Source organism: Pinus tabuliformis, chromosome 6 (assembly GCF_031772625.1).
Source record: "Pinus tabuliformis cultivar Carrire ecotype Pingquan chromosome 6, CPIR1, whole genome shotgun sequence".
Lineage (NCBI taxonomy): Eukaryota > Viridiplantae > Streptophyta > Pinopsida > Pinales > Pinaceae > Pinus > Pinus tabuliformis.
Genome location: NC_142292.1, coordinates 51,010,869 through 51,033,744, shown reverse-complemented (window position 1 = coordinate 51,033,744; position 22,876 = coordinate 51,010,869). Strand labels below are relative to the sequence as shown.

Here is a 22,876-nt window from a genome sequence, read left to right as displayed (position 1 = left end):
AACTCTTTAGATGAATGAATTGTATGATGTCGGAAATAACTGACCATAAGATATCAACTTGAGGCTTTTATTTTCAAAGCTTAGATAATGCTTATGTTATACCTGTAAATAATTGCAACCTTGATCAGAGGTATTCTGCAGTTATGATTTTAAAGGAAGCATAGTCACTGAGTCGGAATCATCTTGTACCATCTAGTACATGAGATGTTAGGAAAATGGCGAGAGGAGAGGTGGAAACCTGTGCCAGGTTAGAGAAGAATGGGGAAATACAGGAAATAAATATGACACGGCAAGGAAGAGCATATATGGAAATAAACATGCCTCTAGAAGAAAGATGTGTTCAGTGCAAAGTTTCCTCCTCATTTGCTGGCGTCTCAAAGGTCTATGTGAGAAAATTTCCATGTATTTATTAATTGCTGAAGTGCCTGTGTGATGTTGCCGTTGACAACTATTTTGGCTACTCTGACTTTCAAATATGGTTGCTCTAACAGACTAATGCTAGTTGAGAGTTGTTCCAGTAAAATGCCATTCATTTTTAGTCAGTACATAAGCTATTTGAGAATAAAGGGTAAGTCAAAACATGTAGAAGTTTCATGGACTTTGGTATAGCCATGCAAATTTAGTTATTTGTTAGTGCTTGATCGAGGATTCAAATATAAGATAACATTGACAATTACATTCTTGCGAGGCATCAAACATGCTATTGGTGCTATTATTTGACTAATTTAGGACAGATAATGACACATATTTTCCAACAACTATGATAGTCTTGGTCTTCAAATGTCTGTGCTTTGAGCTGTTTTTTTAAACAGAAACTGGGAAGTATTATTATAATAAAAAATCTGTGACCGAAGTCAACAGGGAGAAGTTCAGCGATCAATACAATCTGTGATCTGCCCCTGAGGGAGATTAAACAAAATAATCTTCTTCTAACTAGACCAAAAAGTCTCATTTTGACCAAAAAACAGTATTTCCAGCAACAAATTTCTGAAAGACTAGATTGGATTGTGGGCTTGACTTGTCATTATTGGCTGTCAACTTTGGTTTTTGCTTCTTTACTACTGTTGTCCATGCTTCCTTTGTCTTTGATGAGGATTATGCCACTCTAGCCATTTCCTCTTGAGGTTGAACTGGAGAATCATCTACATGGCTTGTCGATGGGCAAGAGCTGGGAAAGTCCTTACTTCCACGCCCCAAATCTGATGGGATTGGATCCTCAACGTTTGAGTTAGATTGTTTTAAATTCACTGTCATGTCCCTGATATTCTTTGCTTCCACCTCTAAGTCATTTGAAAGAGGATCCAAAATAGAGGTAACCTCCTTGGATTGTGAACCATTGGCTTTCAATGGTGCCTTTATGGACCATCTTTGGGTGATTCAACTTCAGAAGAGCCTTCCTTGTCAATAACCTGATGCTCAGGTCTGGAACCAACCCACTAGGTTGAATTACGTTGTGAGATGGTCTGTATTAAAGCATGATCTGCATCAAAAATAGATTTTTTTCATAGTCCAGTTTTTGTGTCCATGAGTAATCTGTCCTGGTCAAATTTATTTCCATTGGAACCCCTTCGCTAAAGTGTATTTCTACACTCCACGATGGGTGTGTCTCTGGCTGATAGCCAAGATGGGCATGTGGGATGTGACATAGCCCCAAGCCAGCCACCCTTCCTGCATGCCACCAGCACTATGTAGTATTAATGATCAGCAGCATTTGAGATGCCATTTGCAGCGCACTATGGATAGTATTTATCACACTCGTGTTGGAGGCTCTCGAGACTTCCTTGGGGTTGCTTTCTTCTGGTTTGTGGACATGGTTTTCCATTTGTCTTGACTTTCTCCTTCATGCTGTTTCTTCTCTTGGTTTGTCGACATGGTTTCCATTTGTCTTGATTTTTGCCTTCGTGCTGTTTCCTCCTACCATGACTCTCGGCCATGATTATCCCTCTTTGGCGCTTTCATAGCCTTTCTTTCCCCTTGCATTCCTCTTTCCTTCACTGGCTTTGTCAGATAGGGAAGGCTTCACCTTGGCAACTTATGGTTCACCCCTCTTTGTGGGATAGTATCTCCTTTTTCTTTGGCTCTGGCTTCTTGCGACCTCTTGCTTTGCATCTCCTTAGCTTGGTTTGTTGCATCCTCCCTCTCGCCGCTACGACCAGACAGCACGCCTGCTGGTGCAAAGGAGGTGGTGGTTGTGGTATTGTGGGGGGATCTTGTGCTAGATTTCATGATGAATACTCAGACCATCACTATTAGGTTCATACCCTGCCCGTAATTCATTCTAAAATTCATGCAATCAAAGAGGAGGTGCTCCAAGAACGTTAATGAATATGAGATTTAGAGGTTCTAGATCGGGGGCAACCTGGATTTAGGACATAGGAAATACTAGTGCCATTAGAATCATTAACTTTACACTAGTGATCTTTATTGGCATGTTAAGCTTTTTCTCAAGAAGGTTCTTGTCGACAGAAAAGAAGCACATGACAACCTCATGAAGAAGCGAAAGGAGTTGAAGCTACTAATGATGGATGTGGAGGGCCGCTTAACACGTATAGAGATGGGTTCGCCTCTAGGTTCTTCTGTGCCACCCTGCTGCAAGGGAGCTACCTAGCCCATCAATTTGGATACCTCCCCGTCTTCTTGATGCTCAGGTTTTTCATTACTGCTATTATGACTTCTCAGTTTAGAATTTTGCTTCCCCGGTTGGTTCCTCTACTTGTTGGTATTCCCACTTGTGGGACAACTTCATTTCTTTTTAACAAGACATGGCTAAGGCTGGACATCTGGACATTCAAGTCTGTCCATTTTTTGTTGTTTTCAATGGTTGGTTTCCCTTAGGCAGGGCAACCCTACTTTCTAAATTTCATATTTGTTGGGTGTGGCTTTCCTCAATTGTTATGGACAATGGACCAACAATGATTCTGCCTTTGGTTTGGTTTCCCTTGTAGCAGGCTAGGGATAGATAGTAACTCTAGTTGGCTGTAATTTTTTGAAATATCAATAGAAGATCTAGCTTACAAAAGAAAAGTCCATTTCTAGACAAATTTGTGCATAAGTACAAATACTATAATCCTCAGTTTGAGGGCTGCAATAATGATATTTCCCAGAGAATTTCCAATGGCACAAAGAGAGGATTAACCCCATAACTGCAAGGGCAGATTTGGGAGCCTTTCTCAAATAGGGGCTGTAGAAAGAGAAGCAATAGATGGATCAAAGTTCAGAGTCCAAGGCTTAATGCATAGATCAAAGCTTCCCAAAAATCAAGGACCAGAACCATGTGCTCATGTTGGATGGGTGAGAAGCAAATGGATGATGCAAGTGGCGGAGATATGGCATATCGTCAATTAATGATAGTTGTCAAGAGGCTGCTGGCTGTTTTGCTGATCAACTCGCTGTCAAATGTAGGAGAAAAGTTTTCTCCTTTGGGGTTACCCATTTTGGTGGGTAACAATCCAGTAACAATAAATGGGTGCTCTTCATCTCGAGAACCCTTTGTTTAGGGTGTTTGTTCTTGTGAGAAGTTGGAAAACTTTTAGAAGCTATCAAAGAGCAAACAAGGCTAGATACAATCTCTACTAGAGTGAAGGTAAGAAAAGGCTTGGGAGGGGTCAAGAAGGAAAGAAGAAAGATTTGGCGTCTTTGAACCAAGGAAAGAAAGACTTAAGTGAAGTATTTTAGGGGCCACAAGATGGGCCACTATGCATCTCAATGTCTTGAGAAGAAGAAGAGCAAGGGCAAGCAACAACAATTGAAGTAGTTCATAGGGATCACATAAGATTTTGTCAGAGTGGATGCGTTAGCAACCAAGCTTGAGATATCCTTGTCCATGGTTTCATGCCTTTGTATTGTTACCTCCGGAACCTACACTCAAAGTGGTAAAGTCCTAAAGCTCAAAGTGCATATCAAGAGAACTTAGGAATTTTGCTCACTGTCACCATAGTTGCTTTTCCCCTCACTTTAGGTTGGCTCTCATCTAGCATAGGGTTGGTTTCCCTAAGTTAGGATTACTAAAGCTATGATAATAAGGCTAAAGGTGAATATGAGGAGTTTGCTTTAGAAAAACAATATGTTGTAGCAAATAAAACAAAATGAGGCAATGGAGGATTAGGATTAGTGCTTATCCAATATTGAACAAATGGAGTTAAGAGATCAAACTAAGAGAGCGGTTTTATGAATGGTTAAGACAAATAGAGTTGTTATACATGCCACAGTAAGCCCTAACTTGCTGTTAAATAATGCAGAAATGTACTTGGAGGACTCTAAAGGTGTCACTTTCAAACAATGCTATGATGGTGTGTCCTACAATGTGTTAGGATATTCCGACACATAGGATATAGTTAAGTTCAACTTGGTCTAGTATAGAGTTAGGTAAAGTGTGTTTCTTTACCGTTGTACATTTTGTAACTTACAATCCGACGGTCACGATATGTAGTGATCCGACGGTTCACTCTCACCTCGGTATTACTGACACTTGATCCGTGGCTTGACACCCGATTGGTCCATGAGTTCTATTTAAAGCGCATGGAGGGTCATTGTTCGTGTAATCCGTGCATGAGAGAAGCTTATGTAAATTTTCATTCTTTGATTAATAAATTGCCTGTAGTACCCACGTTGGGACAGGCCGTGGACTGTTTCCCTCCTTGCACTTTGAGGGTTTTAACCACGTCAAAAATACTGGTGTATTGATTTGAGATCTGGTTGTGAGCGGTGTCCTTTTGGTGTTCTTTCTGAGGAACTTACCCTGTAAATTCCTACATGCTTGGAGTTCAGGAAGTTGTCACTAAGGGGGGATAGGCTCTAGTGCCTCCTTCCTTCTCCTATTGTGTCATATTTGTAAATCCTTCAATCCTATCCCAAGTTGTTCTTAAGGGGGGATGTTAGGATATTCCGACACATAGGATATAGTTAAGTTCAACTTGGTCTAGTATAGAGTTAGGTAAAGTGTGTTTCTTTACCGTTGTACATTTTGTAACTTACAATCCGACGGTCACGATATGTAGTGATCCGACGGTTCACTCTCACCTCGGTATTACCGACACTTGATCCGTGGCTTGACACCCGATTGGTCCATGAGTTCTATTTAAAGCGCATGGAGGGTCATTGTTCGTGTAATCCGTGCATGAGAGAAGCTTATGTAAATTTTCATTCTTTGATTAATAAATTGCCTGTAGTACCCACGTTGGGACAGGCCGTGGACTGTTTCCCTCCTTGCACTTTGAGGGTTTTAACCACGTCAAAAATACTGGTGTATTGATTTGAGATCTGGTTGTGAGCGGTGTCCTTTTGGTGTTCTTTCTGAGGAACTTACCCTGTAAATTCCTACACAATGAAGTATTAAACTAGCAACAACCCTTGGATAGAAGCAAGCTAATACAATCAACATAAAACAACAAAAGAAAGAAGAGGGAAAATTCCTCGCATAGATCCCTTCCAATGTGCTAAATGTAACGTCTTGTCCTATCAAGCATACTCTTTCCAAGTAGTTCTTAGATTTAGAAACAAGAACATGAACTCCACTTATAATTAGAAAAGATTCTTTAACTTTCCATTAATCCTTCCACAAGATATACAAGAATGCTCCAAGAGGAGAAACACCTCACGATTTCACCATAAAACACAAATGGAGAGAGCGAATCTTCAAATAGGGTTGAGCTTCATCACCTTACAATAAACAATGATTTCTTTTCATATATCCATCCTTTTCTTTAAGGAAAAGGATATAATAATTCTCTCTTATAGTTAACTCCATGAGACAAGTTGAAAAATAATGAGTGGTTATGCCATTTATCTTCTTCAAAGTAGTTGACCATGCCAACAAGTAGCAGTATATCCTCAATCCTCTCGAAGACATGTCATTTCACTAATATTCTTCAATAGATGTGTAAAAACTACCTTAATATAACATGTATTCTCCAAGATCTAAGGTTTGAAACCTTCTAGGTGTCTCCCAAAGTGAATGTTTCATTAACAATCAAGTTTGAAATAGATTTGCAATAAAAGCTCCATGAGTAGATGTCTTGTCAATCGAGTGGTTTACCTAGTAAAACCTCCAAAAATGATAGATGTGGCCTCCATAGGTGAGATGTCCTATCATCGTGTGTGGAAATTTGTGCAAAAAGTTAGATCTAAGGAACAAGGAGTTCACCAACTAACTTCAGGTATCAATCCATGTGCAAAGGTGGTTAGATCCCTCAATAATTGTGCCCAACTAACTCCATGAGAGGTGTTAGTTTTTAATGGTTGGGTAGCATCAGGCAGGTGTTCTAGTCTCAACTTTGGTCAAAGAGGCTTAGAAACACAAGAGCTCCAGAGGCCAGAAAAAGTTTAAGGAGAAAACACCTAGAGATGGCTCAATTAAGTTAATTATTCAGTAATTAAATTTTTTCCCAAGTCTAACTTAGGAAAAGTGATTAATTAACAGGAATTAATTGAGAAAGGTGAGATTTCTCCAGAAACTCACATGAATTGACTTACAGATGATCTTAGCTGTCGATGACGATTTAATCATGGTTGTTGGTTCACCAACGAGAGATTATAAAAGGAGGTTGACGGGGTTGGAGCAAATACACCAATAGTGTGAGTTCCTTGGAAGATCAAACTACCTAGTTGCAGAGATCGAGCAAGGGAGAGAAGTTCGAGCTAGAATGGACACAACAACAACAACAGAGTAGCAACAACGAGTCGCTTAGCAAATAGAGCTACTTAGTTGCAAATATCGAGCAGGGAGAGAAGTTCGAGCAAGAAAGGACGCAGGTGTAGGAGTAGATACACCAGTGATCAATGCAAATTGAATTTCTCAGAGAGGAGTTCAACTAGAGAAGAATTGGAGCTAGTGATCAAGTGGCAGTGACTACGGGAGTAACAAAGTCATCTCCAACAGAGTTTCTCAGTAGTAGAGCAACAATTTTTGGGAGGCCGAATTATTTCTGCATAGAGGTCGAGCAGCCCAAAACCTCAGTTCGAAGTGCCAGAAAGTGATCGTTTCAGTTGCAGGAGGTTGGGAGATCACCCGGAAGGCAAGTAGATACACCAGTGATCAATGCAAATTGAATTTCTCAGAGAGGAGTTCAACTAGAGAAGAATTGGAGCTAGTGATCAAGTGGCAGTGACTAAGGGAGTAACAAAGTCATCTCCAACAGAGTTTCTCAGTAGCAGAGCAACAATTTTTGGGAGGCCGAATTATTTCTGCAGAGAGGTCGAGCAGCCCAAAACCTCAGTTCGAAGTGCCAGAAAGTGATCGTTTCAGTTGCAGGAGGTTGGGAGATCACCCGGAAGGCAACGCGAGTCACTTCAAGGGCCAGAGGGAGGCAAGACAACTCATCCAGAGCTAGCTGGCAGGCATCACGAGTTATTTGGGTTTTGCAATGCGCATTTCTAGCCAGTGCGAGTTGTTGGGAAGAAGTGTGAGCACGGCTAAAGGGGCTGAGTTTGGTTGCAAAAGGGATGAATTTCCTCCAAATAAGTTGGCAATATATTTTGCTGGAGGATAGCTAGATTGGCATCTAGATCTGGACTCAAAATTTTTGCTGTTGCATATAATAATAAAACCCTCATCTGCTGCACTGGTTTTCCCACATTGGGTTTTTCCAGGGACAATTGTCCAAAAATAACAACGTCATATTTTTGTGTGTGTGCTCTATATTTCTCAGTTTCTAACAATTTATTTTCCACAATGTTTTTATTTTGAAGAAATTGCAGTGTGATTAATTCATTATTTTGCCGTAACAAAATAAACTGCATAATTTAATTAATTAGAGAAATTAATTCCAGTTGTTTCATTTCAAGGAAAACTTCACATGGTATAAGAGCAAGTTTGACAGATCAATGGCAGACAAAGAGGGAGCAATTCATAGTTCAGAGAGAGCAAGAGCACAATTTCTCCAGATTTGCGTAGAGCTAGCAAAGCAGTTCAAATTGTTGGGCAGAGGTGTCGATTTTCCAGTGCAGGTGGCAGGAAAATTCGTAGAGCCCAGTAGCAGTTCCAGTAGGCAATGATGAAGCCAGGAAGCGGTTTCGGTGAAGCAGATGAGTAAATTCGTAGAGCAGATTTTGCGCAGTTGATTTTGCAGCAAATTCGTAGAGCAAGATCAATGCTGGGCAAGGAGGAAGAGAAATAGCTCACACAGAGGGATTTTTCTCAGAGGGTTTTTGGATCTAGTTTACAAGAGGAAATCTGTGATTTCTAGTTCCAAGTGGAAGTAGCAACTAGCAAATCTGCGCATTCCAGGAGGAAGTGCAAGTAGTAATAGCAAGCATCCTAGTAGGACAAGGAGGAGACTCCTGCTTATTTTTCAGTGTTTGAGTTTCACAGATTTTGCAGCTTTGCTGAGATAGTCGTACCAGATTGCTAGAGGAGCTCGTGTGAGTTAGGCATAATGCAAATTTGGGCAACAAATCGACTTCTAGTTGCTAGAGACAGGTACCAGAGGAAATGCGAGTTGTCTAGTGCGAGCTGCAAAATGAAGAAGGGTCCCAGAGAGGGACCAAGCTCAAAAGGAGATAGTAGGACACCAAATTTAGGAGGAGGTGGAGTTTGATTCTCCTGTATGCCAGGATGGGCAGGGTCTAGTGCAGAAGCAGCAAGGACATAAGTTAAATCGACACTAGTAGTTGCAACAAGACCATCACCCTCGCTATAAGGGCCCACAATATTATAGTAGCAGGTTCAATGTCAGCAGGCGCAGTTAGTCATTCAGATGACATTTGTAGATCTAGTTGTAGTCAGTACACATGAGACAGTTGCAGAGCCAGATGTAATGACACAGGCAATGTGAATTGCCCAGTTGCAAGTTGCAGGTGCACTTCTAGCTAGAAGATTCCCAGCGCAAAATTACACAGTCCAGCTTCCAGTGCAAGAGGACAGCGCGAGTTGCCAGGAGGAAGCAAAGAGATTTCCCATAGGGAGATCGGGACTTAGAGGGAGTCTAGGTTTAAAGGGAGCAACCCTATGGAAGCTAGTGCTTCAGGATTTGGGGAGATCAGACTCATTATTGCAGTAGTTGTAGCAACAACGCAGAGATAGCGGGAGAGTAGTAGCATCAATAGTATGAGTAGATCAGAATTTAGAGTTGCAGAGATTTGGGCAAGGTCCAAGGAGGATTGCATCAGACAAGTGTTTCTTCTTGGATCAATGCCCTTGCTACAGGGGCCCATAATATTCAGTAGCAAATGGATTAGTGTTGAGGATGGCATAGTCAGATCTTGGGGGACAGGTGCAGTATTAGTTGCAGTCAGATGCTGTGGGGTGCAAAGCAGTTGCAGTGCAAATAATTACTTAGTGGACAGTGCAGAGGCTAGTAACAATCAAAGACTCAAAAGCAGTTGCAGAGCTAGTCCAATGGCACAGTTGATTTTGAGATTGGTTCTCAATTGCAACAACAACAATAACATGAGACCAGTTGCAGCGCAATGCAGAGTTGGCAGCAGTGTAGGATGTACAGTGTAGTGTCAGTAGCAACGCAAATGCAAGATGGTTCAACTCAGAGCAGAAGATGAATCAGAGTTTTGCAGTAGTTGGTGGGTAGTAGCAAGTTGCCACAGTTGTCAGAGATCAACCTGGGAGGATGTTATGAGATTGTCTAGAACACCTTCCTCGTTAAGAGGGAGGGTTAGTTTTTGATGGTTGGGTAGCATTGGGTAGGTGTTCTAGTCGAATTTGGTTAGAGAGGCTTAGAAACACAAGAGCTCTAGAACCCAGAAAAAGTTTTAGGAGAAAACACCTAGAGATGGTTGTATTAAGTTAATTAGTCAGTAATTAATTTTTTTCCTAACTTAGGAAAAGTGATTAATTAACAAGACTAATTGAGAAATTTAAGATTTCTCCAGAAACTCACATGGATCGACTTAGAGATGATCTTAGTTGTTGATGAGGATTTAATCATGGCCGTTGGTTCACCAACGAGAGATTATAAAAGGAGGTCGATGGTGTTGGAGCAAATACACCAGTAGTGCGAGTTCCTTGGCAGATCGAACTACCTAGTTGCAAAGATCGAGCAAGGGAGAGAAGTTCGAGCTAGAAGGGACACTATAGTAGTAGCATAGTAGCAACGACGAGTCACTTGGTAGATCGAGCTACCTAGTTGCAGAGATTGAGTAGGGAGAGAAGTTCGAGCCAGGAAATGATGCAGGTGTAGGAGTATATACACCAGTGATAAAGGCATATCAAATATCTCAAAGAGCGGAGTTTAGCTAGAGAAGAATTCGAGCCGGTGATTGAGTGGCAGTGACTAAGAGAGCAATGCAGTGACTAAGGGAGCAACATAGTCATTTCCAACAGAGTTTCTTAGCAACAGAGCAACAATAGTTTCAGTTGCAAGAGGCCGAGAGATAACCCGGAAGCTAGAGCGAGTCACTTCCAGGGCTAGAGGGAGGCAAGACGACTCATCCAAAGCCAGCTAGCAAGCACTGCGAGTTATCTGGGTTCTGCAATGCGCATTTCTGACCAGTGTGATTTGCTAGAAGAAGTGCGAGTAGGGTCAGAGGGGCCGGGTTTGGTTGCAGAAGGGAGGAATTTCATAGAAACATGTGCAATAGGCCCACACAACGGAGCACTCAACTTTGAGAGTGGACAAGTCAACATGTCACAATTACCAAATGATAGAAAATAATCAACGGTTAAGTGTGTTCTTGAATAATGTGCAAGGGTAATTGTAACATGCCGTTAAAAAATAATGTAATAAACCTCAAATAGAGTGTGCCCTTGAGAAGTGTGCTAAAGTGGTTAGAGGTCCATAAACCAACACCATAACTCCTCAACTTGTCCTATGAAGGCATGCAAGATGGTATATCCCCACCAAAATAAGGATAATATATCCAAAATCACGTGTTGAAGGAGAAACCATCAACCAAATCGTCTATTGATTTCTAAATCCATGGATGCACAAATGGAGCGACCTAAAAAATTGTGTTGAAGGTCTCCACACCTCCAACTATGTGCTAGACATGCCAACTAAGGGTAATTTTCTACCCTGAAGAAACCAATCAACAAAAGGATGCCACCTCACCACTATATAGCTAATACTCTCAAGGGGATTCACACCATGAAGAAATATATGCTAGATCACCATAAAAATATGCGCCGATGAGAAATACACCATGATAATAACCATGAACCATAGTGAATATGCCAATAATTGATCACATCTATGAGTGATGATTAGTTGATAATACTTAGGGAAACCCTTAGTTGATGGGTAATCCTTTGCATAAATGTGCTAAGGGTCAGTTTAATGTGTGAGCAATGCTATACAAGACCCTCAAACATCCCTTGTGCTAGATGAAAGACTCTACACAAGATATGATGATGCTAACTAGGAAGACAATGCACATCATCTAACCATAGTATAGCAATAATAAATTATCAAAAATAATCCCACCATGATGATGTGCTCTAAGGGGCTCAACTTGACAACCAAGTGCCATGGTAGATAATCAAATGATGAATACAATACATGTCTTGAATGAATGAAAGTTAAAGCATTTAAAATCATGCTATGCTCCAAGGGCACAAACAAATGAGTGTGCAAGCAACAACTCTCCTCTAGACACTATACACCCACCATTGGTGGTAATCAAACAGGCCATTAGGAAAGTGCGAAGGAAAGTGTGTGCATCCATAACAACACCCTTGTATTTGTCAAGTAATCCGTTAGTACCTGTTGAGAAATCCAAAGTGTGGCAGTTAATTGATTTCTCTTATTATGACATTATCTTGTGATGTTTTTCATTATTATTATTTAGTTCTTTCGAATTATCATTTCTTATCATCAAGACTAATACCAAGCAACAAATAGAAGAGAACCCAAGATGTAGGCACACTTGCTAGGGAAAAACCCCACTCTAAGGGAAAACCCAGTGAAAATTCTTCCTTTAGTAGATTCAAGATGAGACGACCAAGACCATTACAACTTAGACTCGAGACTACCTCCATCCATCAAGTCAACCTTGTCATTCTTCAGTTCTATTGCTCTTGTAGAAGTCATTCTTCTTCACACTTTTATCCTTGCAATGGCACCGAACTTGTATCTTGAGATAACAATGATCTCAGAACCATCCTTGTGCGATAGCACCAAATTTACTCACTGAGATAACACTGAAAGTTGTCCGCTGTGATCACATCGAAGTTCATCCATTAGCATCAAAACTTTATCACTGTGATAGCACTAGCATTGTGACTTCATGATTGTGATAACATCGAGATACTGAAGAACCGAGACTTCCTCATTGTAATAACACCGAGACATTCACTGTGGTAACACCGAGATATAACCACTGTAATATCACCGAACTGAATTAGCATCGAGACTGTGATATTTTATTTGTCACACTATGAATTATACGAAGACCATTCCTACAATCAATCTGAGTTCCTTCACTGTAAAAATGTCGCTACATGTCTTTGAGTTGTTATCCGAACTTGTCTCTGTAATAGGACTGAATTCTATCTTTGAAATAGTCGAGTTTCTGTTCTGTGATTTAAGCGAAGGTTATACTCCTATATATAGTTGCTTCCATATTGAAATGAGCCAACATGAGCATGTGAAGAGATGTGTCACTGTATTAGGCCGACATGAGATTATCGAGGGAAGCCGACTTGATGATGAGTCTTTTGACATCAAGGAGACTTTGATGGATGGAGGAGTCTTCAAACAAAATTGACTTTGACAATAACCTAAAGCCTACAATGGAGGCTTGACCTATAACAATTGACCCAAGCATGAAACCCATGCTTTAACAAGTCAATTAAAAATAATAATAAAATTCTTGCCTTCTTTTGACAAATATATTACATTTTGACTTCAAGTACAATTATGAAGACCGAACCTAGTTACATTCTTCAACACTCCCTCTTAACTAGGGAGGTATTCATACTTACATATAACCATAGAGGTACATGGAAGATCTCAAAACACATCCTCTACGAAGAATTTTAGGCACTGCAATGCCATGGACTAGATTCCTGACTAGGGCAATCTATCCTAGGTCTCTCTACAATTTAGGCATCGCAATGCCACAGACTAGATTCCTGACCAGGGCAATCTATTCGAGTGGTACTAAGATGGACTCAAGTTTTCAGCCTCTCTAGGTACCATCAGGCTTACTTACTAACCATCAACCCAAGGATCTAGGTGTGTGTTCAAGGTCAGAGCTTTATGACCAACACCACCTTTTCAACTTCGGGACCTAGACATCAAGACAAAGCATTGGCCAAATGTCCTCCCAGGCAATGCTTCCCTCACAAAGCCCCAACACTCCTTGATCCAGCAGATCAAGAACAACAAATCTCTCACGACCAAACTGATTAGTAACCAACATGCTATCAAAACCTTCGAGAGATTTACCTGTACAAACACAACCCCAATCAATAATATACTTTCACATATTCATAAACAAACACAAACCTTCAGGGTCTTTCAGACAACAAATGTTGCTTCTCAACACAGTAGTACTCTCAACCGAATCTTTGACAAAATATTCCTTAATCATGCACTTTCCTTTCCTACTTCACATGTAACAACATATCCTTCAAAATGCATTCTCCAATCAAAACTATGCTATGCCCTCCCTCTCATCTAGGGAGCTTTGGCTTCCTCTTAATCTCAGCGAGATTTCTTCTATTCGGGCTTCCTCTTAACCCAGGGAGATCAACTTATTCTTTTCGACATCGAAGAATCTTTCGTGGCTTCCATTCATCTCATCAGAGTTATTATTACCATCACCATTCACATCATGCTTATCACATCAACTTTACTTTACAAACATCTTCACCATTTGAAGATGATACACTTGCACAACTTAGATAGCAAGTACAACCAAAACTATAGAAGCACGAAGTTAGCCATATCAAAAATTTTATAATAACAAAAGTGTTAGACTTTACAAACATAATCAACAAGAGACTATATTTCAATACTTCAACTTCCTGCACAGGCTTAGTTACAAACCCTAAATCACATTCACAACTCAAAATATTAAACTCATGTAGGGTTTCAATATTCTTTCAACGATATGACAAGTTCTTTCATATGTTAGACTCCTCACTAGGATTTCATACATATCCTATATTTCATGCAATAGACTCAACAATCAACACTGTTTACAACTCAATCATCAACATAACTAGCTTATACTAAGGTTTGATGTAAACCCTAGATTTCCATCTAATCACTGTATAGATTCAAATTGTCATATCACACATACTAGAGAATTTAACTATTACTAGGTTTTAGTTGCAAAACCCTAGATTTATCAAACATCATCATCCTAGAACATCAAATTTTGACTGGGGTTTGTTTCCAAACCCTAGGACTTATGACCATTAATAATTAGGTCAACACATATATCTAGGAATTCATCATCAATCATAAGCATAACATATTAGACATATACCGACCTAGACCAAGCTAGGTTTTCAACCAAATGAACACATATACACCTAGGGCTTCATTCCTAGGATCTTATCTTAAAGACATAACAAGGGTTTTGCTTATAGACCTATCCAAACCCTAAGGATCTAGAGTTTCATAACATAACAAAGCAAACCCTATTATACCAAAATTTCAAAAGCCTTAGGATCTCAGACAACATCATTCAATCCTAACAAGTTAGGGTTTTCATGATCATACAAAAAACCCCAAACATGACATCAACAATATATCAAAGATAATCTTCTTTAGACTTTATCAATAACCCTATGTAGGTTAGGGTTTCATTCATTGTCAACATGCCTTTAGGTTAGGGTTTTCCAGAGAACGTGTCTAGGGTTCTATAAGAACAATCAAGGATGTAAAGAGGGTAGATTCATCAAAAGATGAATCAGCCTAAACAAGAATCTTTATGATTCAAGACAGCTAGACATAATGATGTTAGTAGTATGACGCAAATTACGAAATAAGATGAACGTACTTTTAAGATATACTTGGAGATGTTCCTTAAGAGACCTTGGAAGGATTTCTTGAAGTGTCTTCTTTGTACTAAGCCATGATCTTTTATACCTGTAATACATACTTACAAGCAAAACATGTGATACCAAGAACGTGATTTAATTTCTCAAGTTAGATTTCCTACATAACCGTGGAGGATGGAATCCTATGAAAAGTTATTCCTTCTTTCAATCAAGGACTTTTGCTTGGAATCCTAGATTACTTGTAAATCCTAGAGGAAGAGGATTAAGGTTCTAATATGTTATCTAGAGAGTACACTCTTTATCCTAGACTAGTTATAAACAAGGATTATATGAACCATTAGAGATAATAGAAATCTAAAAGCTTATAAATATACGTACCTCTGATTTGATAGCTTGATGGAAGAGCATCTTATTAAGTGACAATACTTGATTTCTTTTTCCATAGGCCAGACTTCAGATAGTCTTGAGATAGTCTTCAAATAAATGCTTTTGCTTTAGAAAATCCTCCTTTTGTTACCTTCGATTTCGTATATGCATGACTAGTTTTATTTGGTTAGGGCTTTTATAATCTTAGAGTATGTTGAAGAGGCTTTTAGACTTGTGATGACTCAGTCCATTGTTTCTTCAATGAGTGGAAGACAGAATGTACTGTTTCGATCTTGCACATATCAATGACCATAACAATGCTTCAACCCTTATATCAGTGATTTGACCATACATCATTGAGCCCGAATTTTCCTCTATGACATGACTGTGACTGTGATTACCACCGAACTTCATATTGAACTTGCTACACAAATTTACCACTAAAGTTGATCTGAATCTGTCTTATCAAGATACACTGAAATGCATCACTGTTATATCAAACTGCCTGTTGAGATTTGCACTGAACTTATACTGTACTCGTTTTTGAGATTATCACTGCCATTCTCCTCTCTGAAATTGACCGGACTTCTTTACTGTGGCATATTGGAACCCATCATTGAGACATTCGAACCTTCTCCTTCTTCTTCAAGGTGTCTTCAACTAGCTCACTGCAATCTTAGTTCCATTAGCTCAGAAATGCCCATTTTTATTTTGACACGTTCTTCAAGACAAATGAAAACAAAACCTTTCACTGAGGATGCTTCAAAGATGTATAAGTGCTCTTCAAACTGCCTTTGACCTTGACCATAGCTTTGCAACCATGTTCAGAAATCCAAAGTGTGGCAGTTAATCGATTTCTCTTATTATGACATTATCTTTTGATGTTTTTCATTATTATTATTTTGTACTTTCGAATTATCTTTTCTTATCATCAAAACTAATGGCAAGCAACAAATAGAAGAGAACACAAGACCCTTACAACTTAGACCAAGGCAAAACCCCACTCTAGGGGAAAACCCAGTGAAAATTCTTCCTTCAGTAGATTCAAGATGAGATGACCAAGACCCTTACAACTTAGACTCGAAACTACCTCCATCCATCAAGTCAGCCTTGTCATTCTTCAGTTCTATTGCTCCTGTAATAGTCATTCTTCTTCAGACTTTGATCCTTGCAACGGCACCGAACTTGTATTTTGAGATAGCAATGATCTCTGAACCATCCTTGTGTGATAGCACCGACTTTACTCACTGAGATAGCATTGAAATTTGTCCACTGTGATCACATTGAAGTTCATCCATTAGCATCAAAACTTTATCAGTGTGATAGCACTAGCTTTGTAACTTCATGACTGTGATAGCACTGAGATACTGAAGAATCGAGACTTCCTCACTGTAATAACCAATATATAACCATTGTAATATCACCGAACTGAATTAGCAACAAGACTGTGATATTCGATTTGTCACACTGTGAATTATACCGAGATCATCCTTGCAATTAATCCAAGTTTTTTCACTGTAAAAATACCGAAACATGTCTCTGAGTTGTCATCTGAACTTGTCTCTATAATAGGACTGAATTCTATCTCTGAAATAGTTGAGTTTCTGTTTTGTGATTTGAGCTAAGGATATACTCTTATATATAGTTGTTTCCATATTGAAATGAGCCGACACGAGCATGTGAAGAGATGTGTCAATGTATTAGGCCGACATGAGATTATTGAGGGAAGCCGACTTGATGATGAGTCTTTTGACAACAAGGAGACTTTGATGGATGAAGGAGTCTTTTGACGGCAAGGAGTCTTGACCTATAACAATTGACCCAAGAATGAAACCCATGCTTTAACAAGTCAATTAAAATTTAAAAATAATAATAAAATTCTTTTTGCTTTCTTTTGACAAATATATTACATTTTGATTTCAAGTACAATTATGAAGACCGAACCGAGTTACATTCTTCAATAGTGCCATCCCGCAAGGCTATGATGTGTGTGATGAAAATCACATGGGTTTACCCTCATACAATATGAGGGGCAACATGCACTAATACCATTTCTGGTGTAGGGTGGTATGTGGATGGTGGAGTATCTAGACACAATCTTGAACCAAAATGGTTTTGATATATTGCAAGAATTTTGACCTTTTCATGTGTCTAGATAAGGTCATGCATATGGAGTTGGGTGATCATGTCACTTATCTAGTTGTAGGAATGGGTTTTGTCTCATTTTGCATGTCATCAAGTGAAGTTCTTGAGCTAGATAATGTTTTGTTTGTTCTTGGCTTGACAAAGAATCTTCTTTTAGTTTTAGCCATGATAAATCATAAGTTTGTAGTTCAGTTTGATGATCAGTAGTTACCTATAGATATTATAGATCACAATAAGGACCTTGGTCGAGTTTTGGCTAGAGGTATGAGAAGGTGGCCTTTCTTGGTTATGTGCTACTAATTTAATCAAACATATAGCTTTAGGGCATGACAATGGCAAATTGTGTGAGTTTTGGTTGGAGAAATTTGGTCACCTACACTATGAAGCATTGCCTCTCTTGAAGGACATGTTGCGGGAATTGTTGGCTTCATGATTTAGAAGACAAAAAGTGTCCAAGGGCTATGCACTTGGCAAGCATGCCAAGGTTGCTTCCTGAGAGTGAACATAAATCAAGAGGTGTGCTTAATCTGATCCATACATATGTGTGTGAACCCATGTCTTCAACTTCTTTGAGAGGTAAGCTCTATTATGTTTCTTCAAGACTTGCAGACCAATGTCTCTATGGATGAAGTCTTATGTTTGAGAATAAGCCTAGACATGAATGATGGAATTCATTGCATGAACTGGTGCTGTTGCTACAATAACATTGTGATAAAAGTAATTCTTGATCTGAAGATCATTGCATGCATGTAGCTTTGGACTTTGGAATCAAATGCAAGGATGACAAGATATGATAAGAGGATGAAGATCCTCTTCAAAATTCGATCAAATTATTGATGATGGATTTGAAATTTGTTGAGATTGCAAAAGTCTAGGGTTTGGAAGAGTGAAATGCTTTGGATTTGTAAACCTTAGCAAGGAAGCCCTGGGGTTTGTGGGATAAACTTTAAGTATGATAATTCTTAATGCTAATATTGAAATCGAATGATGAAGTTGGAAAATAATGCAAGGATGAATGTTTCACATCTAGGGTTTGTAAACCCTAGACTAAAAGAATTATCAAGGTTTGAAGTCAAAACCCCAGATAATCAAATTGCAAACGCTAAGAAGACAAAAGGGATTGGAAATGAAAGCCTAGGGCTTATGTATTGATTGCTTCCACTTAAATAAAGGAACCCTAGCTTCTAGAAAATTTGACGTCTTGATGATGAGGTTGATTTGCAGGTTGGATGCAAGAAGACTAAAGATTAAGAGGGAGCTCACATGTTCCTAAACGATAAGTATCTTGTATTTCTTTTATTTTTTAAATTGTTATTGATGATGTGGACTCCTTGATGATGATGTGGATGAAGTCAACTCCTTGATTATGATATGGACTCCTTGATGATGTGGACTACTTGAGGATGATGTTAACGAGGTCAACTCCTTGATGATGTGAATGAGGTCAATTCCGTGATGATGTGAATGAGGTTAACTGCTTGATGATGTGGACAAGGTTGAATGGAATGCTGAGATTAAGAGATAAGTACTTTCTTGTTTGTTGTTTTATGAGGGCCGTGTTTTTGTATATCTTGCTTGATTGTATTTTTTCTTCCATGGCCTCCTAGTGAGGATTACAGGTACATAATGAAGATTGCCACAATGAGGCTGAAGCCTTTTTCCGCCAATATTTTGTCTCTGATTTTTATGTGTATTTTTTTGTAATCTCTTTGAGTTAATTTCTTTTATCATGCCAAGATGTGGAAATTGTTGGAAATGGATGGAAGAACAAAGTGATGAGAAGACTTGTGATTGAATGGGCTTTAGACTCGGAGGAAGCAGACAAGATCAACCTAAATTGAAGCATGTTTTGATCTATGACGAAAAGAGGTCAGTTGCAACTTCCAAAATGAAGTTGGCTAGATGTCTTGAAGAATAATGTTGATCCAAATCTACTGAAGATTGTCAGACTCACATGGAATGCAAACAACGAAAGTGGATGATAAAACATTGAATACATTTTTATTGACATGATATACATCTATAGCGCATTTGTGTGACCGTTGGATTCCATATCCCAAGGTCTCTTGGACTCTGGTGGCTATTCACATTCCGCACCAACCCATAGAGGATTAGGTGTCCAACATTCCCCCCTTTAATTCGAAGGGGTATGTATGAGTCCAAGAAGAGAGCTGTAATACAAAATGTGAAAAAATGCATGGCGGCACTAGGCTGAATGTGTTCTCTGAACTGTTGGTATAAGGGAGGTGGTTTAAGGATGACCACCAACACTGGAACGCTTAGTATAGTTCCTAGAACTCTCTTCCAGATCTGGCAAGAAGTTGAGGTCTTCTGCTAGAGGAAGTGCTCCTGATGTTTTGAAGAGGGAAACCTTCAACCATGAAAGGGAGGTCTCAACCCACATAAAGGGAGAACCTCAACCTGAAAAGGGAAGTCTCAACCTGTGATGGTTTAAGAATTACCACCAACTCTGGAATGCTTAATGCAATTCCTGGAACTCTTCCAAAACTAGCAAGAAGTTGAAGTCTTCTACTAGAGGAAGTGTCCCCAATTCTTTGAAGAGGTATCACTGACTAAAGGCATGCTCAGGGGCATCTTTGTCTCTGGCTACAACTCTGAATATGGTATGGCAAGTTGTGGCTCAGGCTCGCTTGATGTGGCTTTGAAGCTTGTAGATGACCATCATTTCCCCCCTTGTCAGATACAAGGTGAGATGATGGAGAAAACTCAACTGCAAGATTGTTCAATACTCTAGAACAAGTTCTCACATATGACTGAAATATCTTCTTGGATGTTGAAGCCCATTGCCAAGAAGCGATCCATCCAAGATGAATCTTTGTTCTTGCAGGAGACTTGTTTTTGAAGCATCTGTTTGAAGAATGATTGGTTTTATGACAATGCTTACATGGATGAAGATCAAAACAATGATCTTTCATATGGCCAACTCGGTCACAATGTTGGCATTTAACAACTTTTGACTGCGAATGTGAAGGAGCAGAATCTGGAACAGGTGAAGGTGAAGTCTCATGAAGAAATCCTGCACTCTGAAATTTGATGGGCTTGGAATAGTCTGGAATATGAAAGGACACATCCTTGTCATATCCAAGACCAGTTCTGTGCTTGTTATGGACAAGTTCTTCCCAAGGTCTGATGATTGGCTTGGGAAGTGCAGGTTGAATTTCTTCTTCTGCATGCAATTTTGCTGCTTCATTGGGCACTAGATTTGAATCAACTGTAACATTATGGACTTGCTGTTTATGGGAGTCTGTTTCAATGTTCTGAACAGAAACAAGTTTAGAATGATGACTCCATTGCTGTAATTCTTCCTGCTACAGTTGAGATTCAAGCTGTAAAAATCAATCTGTTCTTGTGCATTTTGTAGAGAGGTTTGAATATATGTGAGAGTGTCTTTGTTGACTTTAATTGTGCTTTCAATAGTTGAAACGATTAGAGTTCTTAATAACTCTAATAAATTATCAATTCTGATCATTATTTCAACAAATGATACGACAATGAGGAAAATATACCCACTTGTACTCTCAGCACATTAAGAAGAGGAGTAGACTCCAAGACTATGAACAATCTTCCATATGCAAGTGAGAGTAAAAAACCTTGGTGTGAACAAGAGAAAATGACACCCGAAAAGAGTTTCAACTCAACGCAAAGCTGAGAGGAATATAATGCATTTAAATGTATAGTCCAAATTGACAATACAAAGGCAGAGAGATAATCTGTTAGTATCACAAATATAAAATGGCAATCCAAAGGCTAGTGGTTGCAGTTTTCAAACCTAGGAGGCATTCATTTTCATCGTGGCTGGCAAATATTTGGTGTTTTGTTGCAGCTGTCCATCACTCGATATATTTAAGCCAGGTGAGTTTATTTCCAGCTTTAGCTAATATTCAAAAGCTTGAATTCATTTCTAGCTTTAGCCAATCTTCAAAAGCATGAGGGTAAGTGTTTGCAGGGCAGTAAATTTGCAGGCAAGTGAAAACCAATTACTGGACGGATCTGCTGGGAGATCTTCATGAATTTTGTCTCACGCTCTGCTCCACGGATTCCTCAACAAAGCCAACTGCCAATCCTTGAGGTACTGCACCATTCGATCCAAAATTTTCTCGTTTGCTCAGAGGTCAGCGAATCTCTCCATAGTAGGTGTTGATTGGTTGAGGTGCAGTCGATATACTCTCTCCTAAAAGCAACCTTCCAGTTCTAGAGACGGATCTTGAGGTAGATGATGGCCGAGGTTGGTCAACAGGGCCTTCCAAAGCTCCAAGTTGTCTAGCCCGATTGAAAATAGCATCAATATTGCTATTTTATTTGGCTGGATCTTGGACTAGCATGCCACTCTTTTCTTCTCCATGGTAATACTCTTGGGGACCGTTGGAATCATTGTCGAAATCACTGTCACCACGAGTACTCCTGCATTTTCTACATGCTCAAAATTCAGACTCGAGGAAATAATCAAGTTTAGGCTCGGGGGAGACCCCATTACAGGCCAAGATGGAGACTGTCCAGAAGCCAAACAAGTCGAGAAATACTGGCGGGTCACGTGTATACTCCCTTGTGGAGATTGATCGAGTATTCCAAAAGGATAGTAGACCTACCAACGCTGAGGGACTGTACTATATTGACCCCTAAAATGTGCTTAACAAACAATAAATGGAAGGACTACAATATCCTGACACATTATTTGTTGCCACTCACACAATATCCGATCAATATTTGTTTCTAGAGCCTTAGTGCGCTCCTCCTGCTCATAATGAACTTTGTTGTATTGACCAGAAAATACTGAAGTGATTTGCCCGCAATTTTTTTGCTATGTATCGATGATATGTTTCTGACGAGGATTGAGTTCCTCTTTGTCCAGTGTAAGAGGGAGTTGATTGAAGAATTGTAAAATTGAAATTATGGCACAAGTCTAGTGAAATTCTTGTTGAGGTTGTGGCATAATGGACTATGAGTCCATGGACACTTGCTTGAGGAAAAATTGAAGAAGCTGCGAGATTGTTGTTGATTTGATGAATCCCTCTGATTGGCCCATTGAACCACTTTATGCATGGAATTGCTAACTCTATTTGGATTGGATGTATTAAAGAAAGGAAGAGCACTTCTGGGTGCTGTGTTGGTCTGAATGACACAAATTTTTTCTATTGCATTTTGTTGGAAATGTAGCTAATTTATGAAGGAGTTTGGCTTCAAAACGTGTTTGTTGATCTATTTGATCTTGTGTTGGAATCGACCATGGTATACATGTCCGCTGATGAGTAGGTTGCTGAGGTTTGCTTCTGTGAGAAGCCCCAATTGAAGTTTAATGAATAGCTGGATGTTGTTGGTTGCTGGAATGTTTCATCAAGTGCTGAAATGCACCATGGATACTTTTCTACTGTTCAGCGGGTTGTTGATGTTTGCTTTTGTGAGAAGCATGTAATGCTGAGAATTCCTCTTGGAGAGGGAGCATTG

The 22,876-nt window shown here is 39.4% G+C and overlaps 1 protein-coding gene across 6 annotated transcripts in view; it reads left to right on the top strand.

The window, feature by feature from the left end:
* LOC149257159 (protein tesmin/TSO1-like CXC 5) overlaps positions 1-22,876 on the top strand; it is a 110,744-nt gene that overhangs the window by 4,232 nt on the left and 83,636 nt on the right. The window lies entirely within an intron of this gene.